This window comes from Capra hircus, assembly GCF_001704415.2.
Source record: "Capra hircus breed San Clemente chromosome X unlocalized genomic scaffold, ASM170441v1, whole genome shotgun sequence".
Taxonomy (NCBI): Eukaryota; Metazoa; Chordata; class Mammalia; order Artiodactyla; family Bovidae; genus Capra; species Capra hircus.
Genome location: NW_017189517.1, coordinates 31875828 through 31899718, shown reverse-complemented (window position 1 = coordinate 31899718; position 23891 = coordinate 31875828). Strand labels below are relative to the sequence as shown.

Genomic DNA, 23891 nt, shown 5'->3' with positions numbered 1-23891 from the left:
CTCCCAGGGTTCACTCAAAGTCATGTCCATTGAGTCGGTGATGCCGTCCAGCCATCTCATCCTCTGTTGTCCCCTTTTCCTCCTGCCCCCAATCCCTCCCAGCATCAGAGACTTTTCCAATGAGTCAACTCTTTGTATGAGGTGGCCAAAGTATTGGAGTTTCAGCTGTAGCATCAGTCCTTCCAATGAACACCCAGGACTGATCTCCTTTAGGATGGACTGGTTGGACCTCCTTGCAGTTAGATGAGGCCAAATTGTGGAGGGCATTAGTGCCAAACAAAGGAGTTTGGATTTGAAACTGTATTAGATAATGAGCCATTGATAGCTTTTTAGCATTTAGCTTTTTCAAAGGTCAACTTTTGAAAAGTAAATTGTCATGTTAATGATTTAGGGATGTCTTTACTGCCAATATGGAGAGAAACTGATAGTGGTGATGATAACATTTGTCATTTATTGAGCACATTCTAGGTGTCAAGCACATGCCCCACCCTTTATATACAATATATTATTTAATCTTTAAAATAATTCTTATATACTCAGTATTATTAATATTATGCTTGTTTTACACATGAAGTAACTGAGCCTCAAAAAGGTAGAACATTTTACTCAAAGTGCTAAAGCTAGAGTTGAGCCTAGGATTGAATGGCTCCAAACTCTGGGCTTAAAATCTCATTAATAGACTATCTCCATTTCCCATTCTGTTGTCTTCTCATCTCATCTCATCTACCTGTGGCCTTTTTATCCTGAAGTTGGCATTGTCCCCTCAGCAATATTACAAAGGATACCAGCTTTATTCATGAACACCAAAAACTGCCTTCATTCTCAGGCAGATACTGGGCTCTCTGCCAAAGTAATGGCCCTGATAGAAATCTTCATCCAATACTCCTATATTTGGACAGCAGATGATGAGAAAGGAGAGTCTGGAAACTTTGAAGCTGACTTTGGAGTTGCCCTCTACGGTTTCCCTGAGGAGGCCTTAGAATGAGTTACCAACTTTCCTGACTGCATTTGCTGATCCTTGGAGAGGAACTATTATCTAGCTCTCTCAAAGGACATTTATGAACCTTGGCTTCCAGTGACCAGCAAAGCTTTGGGAAGATACCTGGTGCTTTTAGAAGAGGAAAGAAATTCATCTGAAAAGCTAAACCTTCATTATCATGGGATGTTTAATTATCTTCTCCCCACTTTCATATACTCACTTGGTATTTCTTTTTATTTATTTATTTTTTAATTGAAGGATAATTACTTTAGAGAATTTTGTTGTTTTCTGTCAAACATCAACATTAATCAGCTATAGGTGTGCATATGTCCCCTCTCTCTTGAACCTCCTTCCCATCTCCCTATTTCCTACTTATCTAATTTTTGGCTGCCCAGTTTGGCATGTGAGATCTTATTTCCCAACCAGGGATTGAACCTGGGCAGGCACTCAGCAGTGAAAGCAGAGTCCTAAGCAGTGGACTGCCAGAAAAGTCTCCTTTACTTGTTATTTTCAAGTAAATGTCTGAGTTAGGAAGAGCCTTGAGGATCTAGTCCACTCTCTTCAGCTTACACGTGGGAAAACCAAGGCCTATAGAGCAGAAAGGACTTGCTCATAGTCACAAAGTAAGTTAATGTTAGAGCCAGAACTAGAACCTGTGTCTCCTGGCCTCTTGGTCAGTTACCCCTTCCTGATTCTTTTTACTGTCTATTCCTGTTTTGTTGTTGTTGTTGTTTTTTACAGTTAGCATGTAAGCTGCTGAAGAAAGTAATGCATTCTATATTTTTTATATGCTTATGAAACGCTTAAAGGTACTTGGCCTACAATAGATTCTCTGTGAATGATTGTTATTAAAATGTTTTTTCCCCATTGACCACAGTTGGAGCAAAACAAATCTCTCACAGGTTTGAGTCATTGGGTCAGATTGAAATCATCTTTCCCATTTTAATTTCATCTTGGTCCTGTGGTCCTGTGGCCAGTTCAGTCTTCTCATTAGGCAAAAGTCCTATCAAACAGGCCCAGGTCACCAAAGGAGATTATCTAATCCTTAGAAAAACTCCTCTAGAAACAAATGTGTTAGTCACTCAGTCATGTCTGACTCTTTGGGATCCCATGAACTTTAGCTTGCCAGGATTCTCTGTGCATGGAATTCTCCAGGCAAGAATACTGGAGTGGGTAGACATTCCCTTCTCCAGGTTTCCTGCATTACAGGCAAATTCTCTACTGTCTGAGCCATCAGGGAGGCCCCCCTCCAGAAACAAACTTCCTAACAAAGCCTGATTTCAATTTTTACTTGTGGAGGTAAGAGTTGGTAAAATCTCATTGGAGATTCATTCTCATAAATTACATGCCACAAGAGCCTCTCAATATTTTTTCCTTCATGTGAGAAATTCATGAATGTTAACACTACAACTCAACTTCTTTGTCTTTTCTCATCAGGATCTATAATTAGATACAATATCAGTGTATTTCTCTTTTCCTGGGGCCAGCAAGTTTGAAAGTGATTTAGAAGCACTGCCAGAGTCTTTGGAAATGAAATAGCTGCATCTTGTGGAAGGAACTCTCTTCCCTTTTTGAGATTAACTTTCTCTATGTGGTTAATCCCTTTGATATGGTCATTGATGATGGGTAACTCAGTGCCATGGCTGTAGTATTTATACATTGATTTTCAGACAAGATTCCTAAAGCTAGAGGGTCACAACTCACCTTCTACCAAAGCAGAGAAATCCCTTTCTCCATACTCTAAGAATGTGCTGGTAAGACCACCAGGAGCAGGGTAAGCAGAATGCCATAATTCTCAGTCCCTCGAATGGGCAGGGGGTATCTTTCAAGGTAGCGACAGCTCATGATGATAAACCAGTAAGTAGAAAAATTGCCCCCAAAAATGAAATACCGGTTTCATGCTCTGATTGCTGTTTCTGCCTCCTTGTAACTTCTATTTAGTCTTCAAGTGCCCCATCTTCAATTATTCTATTGGAAAACTGCATGTGTTCTTTCCTAATACTTCTTTCTCCTCAAAATAGTCTTGATCTCTGATACGTTCACATTAGAAGGTATATAAATGCTGTGGAAAGAGCAACGGACTTGAATTCAGCATATCTATGTTATTTATTAACTTTATTAAGTCTGGTAAATTATATGGCCATTAAAACCACTTTTCTTCCCTGCCAGGGTCCAGCCCTGGTGGATCCAGGGTGATTTGAAGGTGGGGACGGAGTTGGCGTCCTTGGAAAAATACATATTTAATTATAGATATATAGAGAGATTAGAAACGGATAGTGTAGTAGGAAAATTAGTGGAGAAAAAGAGGCTGAATAACTTGGTTTATGTGGAATAGCATCCATGCTCCAGATGGGAATTCAGCAGAAAAATGGGGAGCAAGAAAGAAACGACACGGGGGAATCAGTCTTTCCGGAAACTAATCCAATTTCTTTATTTTGGGGTTTGCTTATATACCTTTTGTTACACATAGGGATGAATACAGAGTCACGCGGGGGTCAGCAGTCCTGACCTTTATCAAAATCAGGTGCTTCACATAAAAAGGTCTTAGGGATTTTACATCATCTTCTGGCCATGAGACTTGCTGACATTTTATGATCTTTTCTTTCTGATAACCAAAATACTTATTTTTTCCAAGGGTGTTTTTTCTTAAACCAGGCACCACCCTCCAAATAAAGTTGCATTCCTATAGGGTGAGGGTGTAGTGAGTTACAATCAATAAAGGAATTTATTTAACCCAAGGTTAACATGATTAATCTTAAAGGTTAATGCTTATTTCTCCTATATGCTTAAAGGTTAATACTTATTTCTCCTATATGCTAGTTATATTCATTATAAGGGCAGGGAATATGGAGATTTAGCAGCAAACATCAGCCCAACAAATGAAAATCCTTTCACCAATGCTCCCCTTAAGATCTATTTAGTCTTAAGATAGTGATAAAGTTACATTTTTACATAGCAAGGACACAGTGATTTATAACAAAGTACAGTGATCTATTACAAAAGAGAAAATTCATTAACTCAAAAAGTCTAGTATTGCGAACCTCAAAAACTACTATATTTCCTTTTTCTATAGTCCAAATACATTGATTAATATATTCCCAGGTGCCTAAGGATATGGAGGCCTGGTGGCAATCATTGACTCAACAATGAGAAAAGCCCTATGCTAATTAAGACTTTCAAAATACTCCAAAACTCTCTGTGCTGTTTATGGTTGAGAGGTAGTAAACAGTCATGTGTGTAGTGGCAGGAGTATGGATAATCCTGTCACACAAGCTAGTCTGTCAGCAGAGAGGTTTGACCTGAGACACCCTTGTCACACCCAGGGCAGGGAATTAGCAGCAATTATTGGGACAACAAATGAAAAACCCTTCACCAATATAATTCCTAACCAACCCACTATACTGACAATTTCCCAAAAGAATTTGCCTTTAGTAAGTCTAAAACATCTCGTGCCTCTCAGGTTAGGAGGTTGCAAACAATCACATGTGGCCGAACGAACCTATACAGGTGGGCTAGATAACCTTCAGAGGAGTCTGTAAGCTGAAACACTCTTGTCACGCCCAGCAATTTCTATTGCCTTGGAGCTGCACGTTTACTCCTTCTCTGAGAAAAATGGTTATGGGGGAGAGCCCCCCGTAAAGTCAGAGGTGTAGGTGAGAGCATAAAACAGACTCTGGTTTTGGGGTAGATGCTCGGGAACAGGGGGTTTCCTGAGGCTTGATCACGCTTTTGCATATGCCAAGCCTCCTTCCTCATGACCTTTGCCATGGGCGGAGTTCCTCACGCTGGTCCCCAGCACTTCCCTTCTTCTCTCTCCCTTTCCTCTCACCATTCTTGGCACATGTGGTCATCCTGGAATTTGAGGGTATCATAAAAAAAAGCCTAGACCAGTTTTGACTGAAATAATTTTAGAAATATTGTAGATTTCATGCTTGCTGTCACCATGGGATTAAGCATCAAAGTTATCTTAGTGTTGTTAGTCACTCTGTTGTGTTCAACTCTTTGAGACCCCATGGACTGTAGTCTACCAGGCTTCTCTGTCCATGGAATTCTCCATGCATGAGTACCAGAGTGGGTTGTCATTCCCTTCTCCATGGGATCTTCCTGACCCAGGGATTAAACCTGGGTCTCCTGCATTGCAGGTGGATTCTTTAGTGTCTGAGCCATCAGGGTCTCAAAATATCTTAAATACAAATCAAAGTAGACCTTTTTGGCTGTGTTTTATAATCTTCCTTTTACCACCATTGTTTAAGATTTTCAGGATCTCCTCCTAATTCAGATTTTTCCTCCTATCAACAAAGAAAATGGGCATAGGCAATTTGAAAGACCAAAGGGAGGGGTAAACCTGCAAATGTGACCTTCATCTCCAATTCAGTCATGCCATCATCAGTGATCTTATCAAGTGATTTTTGAATAGTTTTTGGCATCTTGTGGCATAGAGCTGCTGCTCATTGCCTTCTCCTCTCAATAAAAAAGAGAAAGAAGGCACTGAGTGCTCCATAGATTTTGGTACTAGAGATGTTGTTTAGCTTCATGTGTCTCTTTCCAAATATTCAGCTTAAATTGATAAGAACTCAAAAATGAAACCACCATTACCAGTCAAATGGAGAAAGGAAAATAAGAAAGCAAGTTGTTGGTGAGCAGCCACATTCATGAATAAGAAAATACAGAGTATTAGAAAGTTAGAAACATACCCTTCAGGGAGAAAAAGAAGAGAGGAAATACTCATCAAGGTAGGCCAAATACAGATGACAACCTCTTAAACTTGGGGGTGGGATAAAACTTATACTCATTCTGCTAGCAAACAACAATAATAATAATTATTATGATAATAGTAATAACACATTGGATGATCACTCTAAATCAGGTGCTATGTTAGAGGAATTATATTTTTATTCTTATTTATACTATTACTGTATGTGTGTGTGTGTGTGTGTGTGTGTGTGTGTATAATTTTTTTTTTTTGAGCTTGCCACATGGCATGCAGGATCTTAGTTCCCTTACCTGGGTTTGAACCTGTGCCCCCTGCAGTGGAAGTATGGAGTCCTAATCACTGGACTACCAGGGAATTCCCTGTTATCACTGTTTTATACATGAGGAAACAAACTAGAGACAGTTTTAAATAATTTATCAAAGATCATAAAGCCACAACATGAGGCAATTTGGATTCTTTTTAATTCGCATATAATTCACATACAATAAATTTCACCATTTTAACGTGTACTACTCAGTGTCTTTCAGTATATTCACAATGTTGTGCAATCATCACTAATTCCAGAATATATTAATCAACCCCCAAAGAAATCCCACACACATTAAGTAGTAATTACCCATTCTCAGTTTTCATTCCAATCCCAAAGAAAAGCAATGCCAAAGAATGTTCAAACTACCACGCAATTGCTCTCATTTCACACACTAGCTAAGTAATGCTCAAAATTCTTCAAGCCAGACTTCAACAGTACATGTACCAAGAACTTCCAGATGTTTAAGCTGGATTTAGAAAAGGCAGAGGGATTGGAGATCAAATTGCCGACATCCGTTGGATCATAGGAAAAGCAAGAGAGTTCCAGAAAAATATCTACTTCTGCATTATTGACTGTACCAAAGCCTATGACTGTGGATCACAACAAACTGTGGAAAATTCTTAAAGAGATGTGAATACCAGACTGCCTTATCTGCCTCCTGAGAAATTTGGATGCAGCTCAAGAAGCAACAGTTAGAACTGGACATGGAACAATGCACTGGTTCCAAATTGGGAAAGGAGTATGTCAAGACTGTATATTGTCACCCTGCTTATTTAACTTATATGCAGAGTACATGCAAAATACCGGGCTGGATGAAGCACAAGCTGGAATCAAGATTGCTGAGTGAAATATCAATAACCTCAGATACACAGATGACACCATCCTTATGGCAGAAAGCGAAGAGGAACTAAAGAGCCTCTTGATGAAAGTGAAAGAGGAGAGTGAAAAGGCTGGCTTAACACTCAACATTGGAAAAAACTAAGATCATGGCATCTGGTCCCATCACTTCATGGCAAATAGACTGGGAAACAATGGAAACAGTGAGAAACTTTACTTTTTCGGGTTCCAAAATCACTGCAGATGGTGACTACAGCCATGAAATTAGACGATGCATGCTGCTTGGAAGAAAAGCTATGACAAACACAGTGTATTAAAAAGCAGAGACATTACTTTGCTGATAAAGGTCCATCTAGTCAAAGTTATGGTTTTTCCAGTAGTCATATATAGATGTGAGAGTTGGACCATAAATAAAACTGAGCACTGAATTGATGCTTTTGAACTGAGATGTTGGAGAAGATTCCTGAGAGTCCCTTTGACAGCAAGAAGATCAAACCAGCCAATCCTAAAGGAGATCAGTCCTGAATGTTCATTGGAAGGACTGATGCTGAAGCTGAAACTCCAATACTTTGGCCACCTGATGCGAAGAACTGACTCATTTGAAAAGACCCTGATGCTGGGAAAGATGGAAGGCAGGAGGAGAAGGGGACAACAGAGGATGAGATGGTTGGATCGCATCACCGACCCAATGGAGGTGGGTTTGAGCAAGCTCCAGAAGTTGATGATGGACAGGGAAGCCTGGCGTGCTACAGTCCATGGGGTCGTAAAAAGTCGGACACAACTGAGTAATTGAACTGATACTGACTGATACCCATTCTTCTTTGGCTCTGGCCCCTAGCAATCCACAGTCTGCTTTTAAAAAAAACATTGAAGTATTCTTGATTTAAAATACTATATTATTTTCAAGTGTACAGCATAGTGATTCAGTTATTTTTTTCTGATTATATTCCATTATAGGTTATTATATAATATTAATTATAGTTCTCTGTGCTATAAGGTAAATCCTTGTTGCTTATCTGTTTTATGCATAGTAATTTATATTTGTTAATGACATACTCCTAATGTGTCCCTCCCTTCTCCCTCTCCCATATGGTAACCATAAGTTTATTTTCTGCTTATGAGTCTGTTTCTGCTTTGTACAATGTATAATTCATTTGTATTATATGTTTAGATTTCACTTATACTATTTTTCTTTCTCTGACATACTTCACTAAGTGTAATATTTCAATGTTTATCCATGTTGCTGCAAGTGACAATATTTCATTTTGTATGGCTGAGTAATATTCTTGTGTGTGTGTATAATTGCATATGTGTGTATATTCTACATCCTCTTTAACCACTCATCCATTTATGGGCACTTGAGTTGTTTCCGTGTCCTGGCTATTATAAATAGTACTGCTGTGAATGTTAGAGTATCCTTTTGAATTAGCATTTCATTTTGGGGGGATATATAACCAGGACTGGAATTGTTGGATTATATGGTAGCTCTATTTTTAATTTTTTAAGGAGCCTCCATGATGTTTTCCACAGTAGCTGTACCAAGTTACATTTCCACCAACAGTGCATGAAAGTTCTCTTTTATGCACATACTTTTCAGCAATTATTATTGTACACTTTTTGATGATAGCCATTCTGGCCAGTGTGAGGTGATACCACATTGTGGTTTTGATTTGTATTTCTCTAACAGCAATTTTGAGCATCTTTTCAATGCTTCTTTTCCATCTGTATATTTTATTTGAAAGAATGTCTATTTAAATCTGCTGCCCATTTATTGATTGGATTGTCTATTTTTTCAATATTGAGTTGTATGAGCTATTTGTATATTTTTATTTTAATCCCTTGTTGTTTGCACCATTTGCAAATATTTTGTTCCATTCTGTATGTTGACTTTTCATTTTCTTGATTTTTTTCCTTCCCTGTGCAAAACTTTTCAGTTTGATTGGGTCACATGTGTTTATTTTTGCTTTTATTTCTTTTGCCTTGAGAGAGTGATCTAAGAAAATATTGCCATCATTTATGTCAGAAAATGTTTTGCTTATGTTCTATTCTACGAGTTTTATGATATCAAGTCTTATATTTAGGTCTTTAAACAATTTTGGGTTTATTTTTGTATGTGGTATGTGGGAGTGACCTAATTACATTGGTATCCATATAGCCATTCAGATTTTCCAGCACCGTTTGTTGAAAAGACTGTCTTTTCTCGATTGTATATTTTTGCCTCCTTTGTTGCAGATTAGTTGACTGTAGGAGGTAAGGATTATTTTTAATTCTGTTCTGTTCAATTGATCTATATATCTGTTTTTGTTCTAGTACCACAGTGTTTTGATTGCTATATCTTTGTAGTATAGTCTGAAGACGGGAAGGCTTATACTCCAGCTTTGTTCTTTTTCCTCAGGACTTTTTTCCCTGTTTTTGTTTTTAATTAATTAATTTTAATTGGAGGATAATTACTTTACAACATTGTGGTGGTTTTTATCATACATTGGCATGAATCACTCACAGGTGCACATGTGTCCCCCCCCATCCCGAAACTCCCTCACACCTCCCTCTCCACCCCATCCCTCTGAGTTTTCCCAGAGCTTGGGTGTCAAATGCCCTGCTTCATGCATTGAACTTGAACTGGTCATCTATTTTACATATGGTCAGGTGCATGTTTCAATGCTATTCTTTCAAATCATCCCACCCTCACCTTCTCCCGTATAATCCAAAAGTCTGTTCTTTATATCTGTGTCTCTTTTGCTGCCTTGCATATAGGATCATTGTTATTGTCTTTCTGAATTCTATATTATGCATTAATATATTATATTGGTGTTTCTCTTTTTAGCATAATTCTCTCTGCATAATAGGCTCCCATTTCATACACCTGATTAGAACTGACTCAAATGCATTCTTATTTATATTTGAGTAATATTCCATTGTGTATATGTACCACAACTTCCTTATCCATTCATCTGCCAATGGACATCTAGGTTGCTTCCATGTCCTAGCTGTTGTAACTGTGCTGCAATGAACATTGGGGGTACATGTGTCTCTTTCAATTCTGGTTTACTTGGTGTGTGTGCCCAGCAGTGGAATTTCTGCGTCGTATGGCAGTTCTATTTCCAGGCTTTTAAGGAGTCTCCAGACTGTTCTGCACAGTGGCTATACCAGTTTGCGTTCCCACCAACAGTGTAAGAGGGTTTCCTTTTCATCACATCCTCTGCAGCATTTATTGTTCGTAAACTTTTTGTTGGTGGCCATTCTGACTGGCGTGACATGATACCTCATTGTGGTTTAGATTTCCATTTCTCTAATAGTAAGTGATGTTGTGCATCTTTTCATGTGTTTATTAGCCTTCTGTATGCCTTCTGTGGAGAAACGTCTGTTTAGTTCTTCAGGCCACTTTTTGATTGGGTTGGTCATTTTTCTAACATTGAGCCATGTGAGATGCTTGTATACTTTAGAAATTAATACTTTGTCATTTTTTTTGCTATTATTTTCTCCCATTCTGAAAACTTTTTCACCTCTTTATAGTTTCCTTCACTGTGCAAAATCTTTTAAGTTTAACAAGGTCCCATTTGTTTATTTTTGTTTTTACTTCCTTTACTCTGGGAGTGGATCATAGAGGATCTTGCTGTGATTTATATCAGAGAATGTTCTGCCTATGTTTTCCTCTTAAGAGTTTTATAGTGTCTGGTCTTACATTTAGATCTTTAATCCACTTAGAGTTTATTTTTGTGTATGGTGTCACAAATTATTCTAGTTTTATTCTTTTACATGTGGTTGACCAGTTTTCCCAGCACCACTTGTTAAAGAGATTGTCTTTTCTCCATTGTATATTTTTGCCTCGTTTGTCAAAGATAAGGTGTCCATAGGTGTGTGAATTTAATCTCTGGGCTTTCTCTTTTGATCTATATTTCTGTCTTTGTGCCAGTACCATACTGTCTTGATGACTGTAGCTTTGTAGTGTAGTATGAAGTCAGGAAGGTTGATTCCTCCAGCTCCATTTTTGTTTCTCAAGATTGCTTTGACTATTTGAGGTTATTTTGTGTTTCCTTACAAATTGTGAAATTATTTGTTCTAGTTCTGTGAAGAATACCATTGGTATCTTGATAGGGATAGCATTGAATCTATAGATTGCTTTGGGTTGTATACTCATATTCACTATGCTGATTCTTCCAATCCATGGATGTGGTATATTTATCCATCTACATGTGTCATCTTTGATTTCTTTCATCAGTGGTTTATTGTTTTCAATATATAGGTCTTTTGTTTCTTTAGGTAATTGTTTTCCTAAGTATCTATTATTTTCATTGCAGTGATGAATGAGATTGTTTCTATTATTTTCATTGCAGTGATGAATGAGATTGTTTCTTTAATTTCAATTTCTGTTTTTTTTTTCAGTTAGTGCATAGAAATGCAAGGGATTTCTGTGTGTTAATTTTATATCCTGCAACTTTACTATATGCATTGATTAATTCTAGCAATTTTCTCGTGAAGTCTTAGGATTTTCTATGTAGAGGGTCATGTCATCTGCAAACAGTGAAAGTTTTACTTCTTTTCCAGTCTTGATTTCTTTTATTTCTTTTTCTTCTCTGATTACTCTGTCTAGGGCTTCCAAAGTATGTTGAATAGTAATGGTAAGAATGGACACCCTTGTCTTGTTCCTGATTTTAGAGGAAATGCTTTCAATTTTTTTCATTGAGGATTAGTCTTTTCATTTTTTTTTTCATTTGCTCTGGGTTTGTTGTATATGGCTTTTACTATGTTGAGGAATATTCCTTGTATGCCTGCTTTCTGGAGAGTTTTTGTTTTGTTTTGTTTTATCAGTAATGAGTGTTGAATTTTGTCAAAGGATTTCTCTGTGTCTATTGAGATAATCATATGGTTTTTAATCTTTCAATTTGTTAATGTGATGTATCACATTGATTGATTTGTGAATATTGATTAATCCTTGCATCCTTGGAATAAAGCCCACTTGATTATGATGTGTGATCTTTTTAATATGTTGTTGGATTCTGTTCACTACAATTTTGTTGAGGATTTTTGCATTTATGTTCATCAGTGATATTGGTTTGCGGTTTTCTTTTATGTGGCATCTTTGTCTTGTTTTGGTATTACGGTGATGATGGCCTCATAGAATGAGTTTGGGAGTTTACCTTCCTCTACAGTTTTTAGGAAGAGTTTGAGTAGGATAGGTGTTAGCTCTTCTCTGAAATTTTGGTAGAATTCACCTGTGAAGCCATCTGGTCCTAGGCTTTTGTTTATTTTAAGATTTTTTATTACAGTTTTGTTTTCATGCTTGTGATGGGTCTTGCCAGATTTTCTGTTTCTTCCTGGTTCAGTTTTGGAAGGTTATACTTTTCTAAGAATTAGCCCCTTTCTTCTAAGTTGTCCATTTTGTTGGCATATAATTCCTCATAGTAGTCTTGTATGATCCTTTGTATTTCTGTGTTGTCTGTTGTGAATTCTCCATTTTCATTTCTAAATTTATTGATTTGCTTCTTCTCCCTTTTTTTCTTGATGAGTCTGGCTAATGGTTTGTCTATTTTATTTATCTTCTCAAAGAACCAGTTTTAGTTTTGTTGACCTTTGCTATAGTGTTCTTCATTTCTTTTCCATTTATTTCTGCCCTAATTTTTATTATTTCTTTCCTTATACTAACCTTGGGGTTCTTTTTTATTTTTTCTACTTGCTTTAGATGTAAAGTCATGTTGTTTATTTGATATTTCTCTTGTTTCTTGAAGTAGGCTTGTATTGCTATGAATCTCCATCTTAGCTCTTTTACTGAATCCAATAGGGTTTGTGTTGTGTATTCATTTTCATTTCTTTCTATGCATATTTTAATTTCATTTTTTATTTCTTCTGTGATCTGTTGGTTATTCAGAAGCATGTTGTTCAGCCTACATATGTTTGTACTTTTTAATAGTTTTTTTCCCCCTGTAGTTGACATCTAATCTTACCACATTGTGATCAGAAAAGACCCTTGAAATGATTTCAACTTTTGTAGATTTACCAAGGTTAGATTTACGGCCCAGGATATGATCTATTCTGGAGAATGTTCAGTGTGCACTTGAGAAAAGGGGAAATCCATTGTTTGTGGGTAAAATGCTCTTTAGATATCAATTAGGTCTAAATGGTCTGTTATATCATTTAAAGCTTTTGTTTCCTTGATAATTTCCTGTTTGGTTGATCTATCTATAGGTGTGAGGGGAGTATTAAAATGCCCCACTATTGTGTTACTGTTAATTTTCCCTTTCATACTTGTCAGCATTTGCCTTATGCATTGTGGTGCTCCTATGTTGGATGCGTATATATTTATAATTGTTATATCTTCTTCTTGTATAGATCTTTTGATCATTTTGTGGTGTCTTTCTTTGTCTCTTATCATGGTCTTTATTTCAAAGTATATTTTATCTGATATGAGTATTGCTACTCCTGCTTTCTTTTGGTCTCCATTTGTGTGAAATATCATTTTCCAGCCCTTCACTTCAGTCTGTATGTGTCCCTAGGTTTGAGGTGGGTATCTTGTAGGCAGTATATATATAGGTCTTGTTTTTGTATCCATTTAGCCAGTCTTTGTCTTTTGGTTGGATCATTTAACTCATTTACATTTAAGGTAATTGTTGATAAGTATGGTTATGTTACCATTCATTTTGTTGTTTTGAGTTCGTTTTCATAAACCTTTCTGTGTTTCCTGTCTAGAGAAGATCCTTTGGCATTTGTTGAAGAGCTGGTTTGGTGATGCTGAATTCTCTCAGCTTTTGCTTGTCTGTAAAGCTTTTGATTTCTTCTTCATACCTGAATGAGATCCTTGCTTGGTAGTCATTTTGGTTGTAGGTTTTTCTTTTTCATTACTTTAATTATATCCTGCCATTCCCTTCTAGCCTGAAGAATTTCTATTGAAAGATCAGCTGTTATCCTTATGGAGATCCTTTTGTATGTTATTTGTTGCTTTTCCCTTCCTGCTTTTATTTTTTATTTTTCTAAAATACTTTGAATATTTATAATTTTTTTCTCCTTCTATGCTTTTATTTTATTTATTTTTTAATTTCTATTTTTACTTTATTTTACTTTACAATACTGTATTGGTTTTGACATACATTGACATGAATCCACCACGGGTGTACATGTGATCCCAAACATGAACCCTCCTCCCACCTCCCTCCCCACAACATCCCTCTGGGTCATCCCCGTGCACCAGCCCCAAGCATGCTGTATCCTGCATTGGACATAGACTGGTGATTCGATTCTTATATGATAGTATACATGTTTCAATGCCATTCTCCCAAATCATCCCACCCTCTCCCTCTCCCTCTGAGTCCAAAAGTCCACTATACACATCTGTGTCTCTTTTGCTGTCTTGCATACAGGGTCATCATTGCCATCTTTCTAAATTCCATATATATGTGTTAGTATACTGTATTGGTGTTTTTCTTTCTGGCTTACTTCACTCTGTATAATCAGCTCCATTTTTATCCATCTCATCAGAACTGATTCAAATGTATTCTTTTTAATGGCTGAGTAATACTCCATTGTGTATATGTACCACAGCTTTCTTATCCATTCATCTGCTGATGGACATCTAGGTTGTTTCCATGTCCTGGCTATTATAAACAGTGCTGTGATGAACATTGGGGGACATGTGTCTCTTTCAATTCTGGTTTCCTCAGTGTGTATGCCCAGCAGTGGGATTGCTGGGTCATAAGGCAGTTCTATTTGCAATTTTTAAAGGAATCTCCACACTGTTTTCCGTAGTGGTTGTACTAGTTTGCATTCCCACCAACAGTGTAAGAGGGTTCCCTTTTCTCCACACCCTCTCCAGCATTTATTGCTTGCAGATTTTTGGATCACAGACATTCTGACTGGTGTGAAGTGGTACCTCATTGTGGTTTTGATTTGCATGGATTAAAGAACTAAATGTAAGACCAGAAACTATAAAACTCCTAGAGGAGAACATAGGCAAAACACTCTCCGACATAAATCATAGCAGGATCCTCTATGATCCACCTCCCAGAATTCTGGAAATAAAAGCAAAAGTAAACAAATGGGATCTAATTAAAGTTAAAAGCTTCTGCACAACAAAGTAAAATATAAGCAAGGTGAAAAGACAGCCTTCTGAATGGGAGAAAATAATAGCAAATGAAACAACTGACAAACAACTAATCTAAAAAATATACAAGCAACTTCCTGCTTTTAATATTTGCTCTTTGTGTTTAATTTTTGTTAGTTTGAATAATGTGTCTTGTGGTGTTTCACCTAGGGTTTATCCTGTTTGGGACTCTCTGGGATTCTTGGACTTGGGTTGCTACTTCCTTCCCCATTTTAGGGAAATTTTCAATTATTGTCTCCTTGAGTATTTTCTCACGCTCTTTCTTTCTGTCTTCTTCTTCTGGGAAACCTATGATTCAAATGCTGGGACATTTAACATTGTTCCAGAGGTCTCTGAGGTTGTCATAATTTCTTTTAATTCTTTTTTCTTTTTTGCTCTCTGCTTAATTTATTTCCACAATTCTAACTTCCACCTCACTTATTCCCTTTTCTGCCACAGTTATTCTACTGTTTGTTCCCTCCAGAGTGCTTTTTATCTCAATTATTTCATTGTTCATTATTGATTGACTCTTCCTTATTTCTTCTAGGTCCTTGTTAAACATTTCCTTTTTTTTTTTTTTTTCAACTTTTGGATCATCTTTACTATTATTCTTCGGAATTCTTTTTCAGATAGACTCCCATATCTCCTCCTCTTTGGTTTGGTTTGGTGGGTTTTTATCATGTTCCTTCACCTGCTGAATATTTCTCTGCCTTTTTATTTTGTTTAGATTTCTGTGCTTGGGGTTCCCTTTCTGCAGGCTGGAAGGTCACTGTTCCTCTTAATTGTGGAGTCTGTTTCCTCTGGGTGGAGTTGGACCAGTGGCTTGTTAAGGTTTCCTGGTTCGGGAAACTTGTGTCTGCATTCTGGTGGGAGAGAACTTCCCTTCTAAGAATAGAAGAGAAGAGGGAAGAAGGAGATAGAGGTGATGCAGAGGAGAAAAGGAAGAGTCAAAGAGGGGGAGAGCAGTCAAGCCAGTAATCAAATTCCTAAGTGAAAATGGATATTGAAGACTAGATTCTTAAAGGTAAAAAACTGAGAACAAATACCAAAAGCAAAGATTAAAACCTAGAATAGAGTTTAGACTCTCAAAAATATAATATAAAAAATACAAAACAGAATTGATCACTAAAATTAACAACATGTATATGGAATTTGTTTCTAAAAATTAGGTTCTTTTTGAATGGTAATAGTAAGATATACAAATAAAAGTAAAGGAGTAATAAGGGACAAAAGTTTTAAAAAATTGAAAAGTGATAATAGTAAAAATATATCTAGGAGTTTCTCTGGAACTCTTGTGGGCAATGTGGGGTCAGTTCAGTGTCAGATAGTCCCTTGTTCCAGCTTGTACATGTTCTCAAGGTCTGTAGGTGCCCCTCAAATGCACAGTTCAGTTCAGTCACTCATTCATGTCTGACACTTTGTGACCCCATGAACTGCAGCAGGCCAGGCTTCCCTGTCCATCACCAACTCCTGAAGCTTGCTCAAACTCATGTCCATCGAGTCAGTGATGCCATCCAACCATCTCATCCTCTGTCATCCCCTTCTCCTCCTGCCTTCAATCTTTCCCAGCATCAAGATCTTTTCCAAGGAGTCAGTTCTTCACATCATGTGGCCAAAGTATTGGAGTTTCAGCTTCAGCATCAGTCCTTCCAATGAATATTCAGGACTGATTTCCTTTAGGATGGACTGGTTGGATCTCCTTGCAGTCCAAGGGACTCGCAAGAATTTCCTCCAACACCATAATTCTTCAGTGCTCAGCTTTCTTTATGGTCCAAGTCTCACATCCATACATGACTGCTTGAAAAACCATAGCTTTGCACAGTCTCAGCATTAACTGCAGGGTTTTAATCTGTTCCACTTGTCATTTCCAGGGTGGTTCCCCCTTCTTTGTTTATTTTGGCTTCCTCTGTTTGCAACTCTCTTCAGTGTCTAATTTCTACCCTAACACAAAGGGGCAAAGGTGGCCCCTTATTTAGACTCACTTGTTCAGTTGTCCAGTGGAGAGGGAGGGACATTGCAAACCAATACCACTGGCATGTGTAGGGAGTGCTTGGAGTGGATGGACAGCACTTGATTTGCCACAGCCCAAGGCAGCTTGTACTTCCTGGATTCACACTGCTCAGGCTGCAGGGTGCTCTGCAAGGGCAGTGTCCCAAGTGGGCCCTGCATTTGGTGCATTTCCCAGGTCTAGGCTGCTCAGGTCCTCAAGTGCTCTGCCAGATGGGTTCTGTGTTTTGTTCCCTTCCCAGGTTCAAGCCATTCAGGCGACTGGGTGCTTGGTAAGTGCACTATGCCAGGTGGGCCGTGTGTCTGATGCACATCCCTGGTCCCAGCCACTTGGTTTCCTGGGTGTGCCACAAAGGCACAGTCCCATGTGTGCTGTGTGTCTCCTCTGGAGAGCTGATCTCAGGCTGTGACACTGCTTCATATATGAACCCCCCAGATTCCTAGGAAGATGTGGTTCGGAGTTGGCAGCCTGCTCCAAGTTTGGTGGAAGATGCAGTTTCAGTGGCCGAGAGTGCAAGAGCCCCTTACCTTCTGGCTCTGGCTGTCGCACACCTGCCTCTCTGCCTCTGGGGAGGGAGGGCCCTAAATGGCAGCTGGCTTGCTCTCCTTTGGTATTCACTAGGGGAAAAATCTGTTTTGTGAGTGTGCCAGTGGTCACCATGTGGGTTACAGTCTTTTGTGGGAAAGGTCCTTTTTTTCCTTTGTGATCCTATGGTTTGGGTTTCTATGTCACATTAGCTCCCTCAGATTGTCGTCAGGTCGCTCAAGGCTGGTCCTTACCATAAAGATCAACGATGGAGCCTGCACCTTCCTGCCCCATCCCCACTCACTGCTGGCAGATGCGCAGCATCTGTGCCACGTCTCCACTGTCAGTTGCAGTTAGGTGCATATTCTGTGGTTTTTTACCCCCCAGTTTTGTTGCCCTCAGAGGTTCCAAAGCTCCCCACAGACATGCTTGTGAGAGGGTTTTGTGCTGTGTGGAAACTTCTTCACGACTCCTTCCCTGGGACAGGTCTGCATCCCTAAATCTTTTGTTTCTGTTTTTGTCTTTTATATTTTATCATACCTCCTTTCAAAGAGATTGGGCTGTCTTTCTGGGTGCCTGGTGTCCTCTGTCAGCATTCAGAAGTTGTTTTGTGGAAGTTGCTCAACATTTAAATGATCTTTTGATGGGTTTGTGGGGGAGAAAGTAGTCTCCCCACCCTATTTTTCTACCATCTTGGAACTGCTGTCATAACTTGTCTACTTTTGTAAAGCAAAGAAATTTACTAAAAATGGTAAGCAGTATAATATTACCATGTTTAGTCTGAGGTAGTAGATAAAAAATATTTTGCATTTAGAACTGATGGTCCTACACTTCATAATTTTGCTTGTACATTGTGAGTGTACAATGATGTTGTGTAGACTATGATGATGTCTTCAGAATGCACAGTAATTAAGAAAGTTAACCCTAAAAAGCTACATTTTGGGGATGGACTTACTTTTGATGAAATAGAAGAATAATGCTTTAGAACATGAAATGCTAATTACCTCTAGATTAGAGAAAAACATGAGAATTACAGGAGAAAAGCAGGATTGGGAAAAGGAAGGAGTGACTTAAAATGGACACAGACTGATATATATTACTAGTGTGCCACAGGAGAAAGATCACAAAAATTAAAAAAAAAAAAACTTGATGTGTAACCCCAAAAGCTCTCACTCCAATTCTGCTAATTGTACTATAGAATCTATGTGAAAAATATAAGTTGTGTCATGAGCTGATTTTAGCTGATTGGTATTTGAGTTATATAGATAATGCTGTGGAATTTCAGAAAATAGAGGGACCACTGTATCTTTGGTGAGCTCTAAAGAAAATGTGACTTAGAGAAAAAATACCACAGTGCCAAGTTTTTAAAAGATAAAGAGAAATGTAAATGTGTATGAAATATTTTGCTTTATTTTTCTGCTGAATATTTTCTATTTCTCTGACTTATTAATCTAAGTCAAATAGTTTATTAATGACTGTTAATAATGGAGCGCTTTCTTAATTTCAGATTATTCATACAAAAAAAAGAAGCCCTTTCTAATCAAGATTCATTCTATTGATTCAATAAATCCCAGTCTTATGGCCAAATGTTAGATATGAAAGTGAAAGTGAAAGTTGCTCACTTGTGTCCAACTCTTTGTGACTCCATAGACTGTAGTCCATGGAATTCTCTTGGCCAGAATACTGGAGTGGGTAGCCTTTCCCTTCTCCAGGGGATCTTCCCAACCCAGGAACTGAACTTGGGTCTCCTGCATTGCAGGTGGATTCTTTTCCAATAGAGCTACAAGGGAAGCCCAATGTAAGATATGAGTCTTATCAAATTGAATTTTATTTAAATGTTGAATAAATTTTATTTTGAATTGATTGTTTTCTTAAATTGTTGTGTTGTTCAGTCACTCAGTCATGTCCTACTCTGCAGTCCCAAAGAGTGCAGCACACCAGGCTTCCCTGTCCTTCAACATCTCCCATAGCTTTCTCAAACACATGTCCATTGAGTCGGTGATGCCATCCAACCATCTCATCCTCTGTCATCCCCTTCTCCTGCCTTCAATCTTTCCCAGCATCAGGGTCTTTTCTAATGAGTCAGCTCTTCGAATCATGTGGCCAAAGTGCTGGAGCTTCAGCTTCAGCATCAGTCCTTCCAGTGACTATTCAGGACTGATTTCCTTTAGGACTGATCTCTTTGCACTCCAAGGGAATCTCAGGAGTCTTCTCCAACATCTCAGTTCAAAAGCATCAATTCTTCAGTGCTCAGCCTTCTTTATGGTCCAGCTCTCACGTCCATATATGACTACTGGAAAAACCATAGCTTTGACTAGATGGGCCTTTGTCAGCAAAGTAATGTCTCTGCTTTTTAATATGCTGTCTAGGTTGGTCATAGCTTTTCTTCCAAGGAGCAAGTGTCTTTGAATTTCATGGCTGCAGTCACCATCTGCAATGATTTTGGAGCCCAAGAAAATAAAGTCTCTCACTGTTTCCATTGTTGCCCCATCTATTTGCCATGAAGTGATGGTATTGGATGCCATGACCTTGGTTTTTTGAATATTGAGTTTTAAGCTGGCTTTTTTCACTCTCCTCTTTCAGCTTCATCAAGAGGCTCTTTAGTTTCTTCTCACTTTATGCCATAAGGGTGGTGTCATCTGCATATCTTAAGTTATTGATATTTCTCCTGGCAATCTTGATTCCAGCTTGTGCTTCATCCAGCCAGATATTTCACACGATGTACTCTGCGTATAAGTTAAATAAGCAGAATGACAGTATCCAGCCTTGACATACTTCTTTCCCAATTTGGAACCAGTCCATTGTTCCTTGTCTGGTTCTAATTGTTGTTTCCTGACCTAATCTGTGATGTATTCTTAAAGTGATTTTGACACTTGCACTGAATCATAAAGATATTGTCAAATCTGGAAGATGAGATTGTAGTTTTTGTTTTTGTTGTTGTTGTTTAATTACACTTTGGATGAAAGTATTCACCATGAATGAGATTGTTTGGCTTCAAAATAACCTATGGAGAGGATTAGTAAGAAGCAAGAAGTTTTAAATACATTCATATTCTAAATGTGTGCTTCCCATTTCATGAAAAGGTGGAAACATGCAGTGTGTAAAAGGCTGAAAATTATGAAATGAGGGGAGATCATATTTGGAATATTCAGATGTTACAAACTATACAAGGTTGAGAGTTTCCTATGCTGGTTGGCAGACAGCATTTCCTGATTTCTGATGGTGAGATTTTTTTTTTTAGTTAGTTCAGAGGCCAAAAAGCACAAGCCTCTGAAATCAGTAAGAAGCCTTTTAAAGGTACATGCAAATTTCAAACTAACTGACAGTAAACTTCCAGTAGAAGATGTCACTACCTAGGTACAAGACAATTACTTTAAAATTTAGAGAATAATGATCTACAGATTACAGTTAATTTTTAGATCAGTATCTAATATTATTCATAATGATTCTGCTCTGTGGTCCACAGACCATAGAGTGGGGATTTCCTGGGAACTTATTAGAATAAATGAAGAATCTCAGGCTCCATCCCAGACCTACTCAGTTAGCAGTCTGCATTTTAACATCATCCCCAAATGATACATTTGGACATTCAGTTTGAAAAACACTAACATATTGCAATATTCTAGAATGAAAAAGACTAAAATAATTAGTCCATGGGCAGATTAACTGCAGCTTTGACTATCATTGGCACTAATCATCTGTCTCTGAAAGGAGAAAAAAGAGCTAAACTGAGATGTAAACTAGAATACCATCCTCTGCTATCACTTGTAATCAGTGCTAGGATGCACCACCATTTCCTTAATGCAGATCTATATTTGTTAAACATTAAAACCCCAATGGTGGGACTTCCCTGGTGGCCTATTGGTTAAGAATCTACACTTCTACTGCAGGGGGCATGAGTTTGATCCCTGGTTAGGGAACTAAGATCCTGCATGCCACATCATGTAGCCAAATAATAATTAAAAAATTAAAAATTGAAAAATAAAGAGCAGACTACAAAGAAAGCATAGTATTGATGAACCAATGAATTGATATATAATATAATTGGCATATTTCTCTTAAGTCAGAGCTTTCTAGAGTTGTTCTTAGTGTACTGATGGATTTGCTGGAGAAAGGAGAAATGCAGCGGGTCGAGGTCGAGGCTAGAACGAGAAATGGTAGGCAACCCCATGTTTGGAGGCTGAGTGGGTCTTCAGGACTTAGTATTTCCATTTGTTGGTTCAGAACATGCATAACAAACTATTCTAATCAAAGATTTATGGATTTACATCAAAGATTTATGTCATAGTTTCTTTCAGATGTTGGGAGTATCATTTCTTTTAGACCCTTTCAGCTAACAGAACAAAGAAATAAATGTGTGTGTACTCATGTACCATCCATTTGACAGTTTAATACAAATAGACATGTATAACAGTATCAGGGTTGTTGACGTGTACCCCTACAAGAAAGAACACTATCAACTAGATTACAGTGCTTTTTCTCTTTTGCTTTTAGTCTTGTAAACTCCGTTCATTTTTGAAGTTACTTAAGTCAGGTATCTTAGTGAGGTGGTTTCATACACTTGTAATATAATTAGATTGTTTAGTCAAATTCTGCATTCCATTCTTAATGTCCAAATGTTGGTTTTCTTTTTTTTTAATATGCATACATTGATTCACTTTTTGAGCTGTAAGGTTCTTTGGGTTTTGACAAATATGTAGTGTCAATGTATTCACCATAACTTCGTACAGAATAGTTTCACTCAGCACAATCATCTTTAGGAATTGTGTAGGCCACACAAAACATACCAGTGGCTCCTAGTTTGTGGCCTCTGGTTTAATATCTTTCTTTCCCCCTTTGCTGTCTGCTCCACAGGGGCACATGCCCCTGGGTCTGCTCTGCTCACCACAGTGTCTGGATTTAACAAATGGAAAAATAAAAATAGAAGATGAGACCCCCCCCCCCTCAGTAGAACACCAGGTTCAGAAAGAATACACTGACAAGGAGATGGCATTCTGTCACTCCCTGCCTCTTTTTCAGTTGCCCACTGGAAATGTCCCTTTAAGCCCTACTCTCAGTTGACCCTCCCTCCCCCACCCCACAAACCTCCTTATCCTCTGCCTTGAAGTTATCACAATGGCCAGATGGATTCTGGCCAGGGTGGGGCCCTCTGTGACATCACCAAAGGCCCAGCCCTGCTTGGTCTTGAGTCTCAGGGCAGACCAGCACACCACGAGCCACTTCCTTTTGGCTCACTATGCAGTCTGTAATATGGTTCTTTCTCTGGCCTATGTGTGTGTCCTTTTTCTGTACCTATGTGTTTTATGTTCTGAGAGATGAAGTTGTAGATCGCCCGGGGAAGGTGCCCTGTGGAAGGCACTTTTGAATTTGGCAGAATCAACCAGAGCATGCCCAAGGCTGGCTTGGGAGCAAGTCACACTGGGTTTTTCTCCTCCTTGTGGTGTTGGTGATACTGAAGTTTCCAGGAGACAGTGACAAGGGTAAGGTGCCCATTCGTTGTGCCCATCGGGGCTGTTCATTTGGTTCTCCAGGAAAGAAGAAAAAGGCTTCCCCCGACAAAGACTATATGTTCGGTACCTTAACCCAGCTTGAGAGGGACCTTGTGAACTTTGTGTCCAAGGTGCACAATCTGAAACTCACTGCTGCAACCACTGGTAACCACAAATGTCCCTATATTGAGGTTCCTGCAGACAGACACAATAACATTACAATATATGAGGTATGGGGTGACAACGATGACTCGAATTGAGTGGATTTGTGTGTCAAAGTAGATGAGGCATAGTTGAGTGCCGACAAACTGTATCCAAACTAATAAAACTATTCTGAAGCAAAAGAAAAAGCTTCTAATATTTTTTATTTGCTGTACAGTTTTACCTTTTCCAGAATGTTGTATAATTGGCATCATGCAGTGTATAACCTTACCCAGACTAGCTTATTTTACTTAATAATATTCATTCAGGTTTCATCCATTTCTTTTTGTGATTTGATAGCTCATTTCTTTTTATTCTTGAGTAGTATTCTGTTATGTTGATGTACCATAGTTTGTTTATATATTCATCTGTTAAAGGACACTTTGGTTGCTTCCAATTTGTGTGTTTGTGTGTGTATGAGAGAGAGAGAGGGAGTACAAATTAAGCTGTTATAAAATTCATGTTCATGTTTTTGTGTGGGCATTAGCTTTCAAATCATTTGGTAACCTGTCTAGGAACGTAATTGCTAGATCATGTGGTATGACAGTGTTTAGCTATATAAGAAATTACTTCCAAAGTGACTGTACCATTTTGCATTCCCATTAACAATGAATGAGAGTTCCTGTTGTTCCTCATCTTTGCCAGTAATTGGTATTGTCAGATTTTTGTATTTGACCTTTCCAATGAGTGTGTAATGGTATCTCATTGTTTTAATTTCACCAGTCTACTTTAAACAGCTATCTTATTTCCATATTTC

General features: G+C 38.2%; 1 pseudogene; it reads left to right on the top strand.

Annotated features, from left to right (window-relative positions):
- The first annotated feature begins 22680 nt into the window (after positions 1-22680).
- On the top strand, positions 22681-23193 carry LOC102186566 (annotated as a pseudogene).
- The last annotated feature ends 698 nt before the right edge of the window (positions 23194-23891 follow it).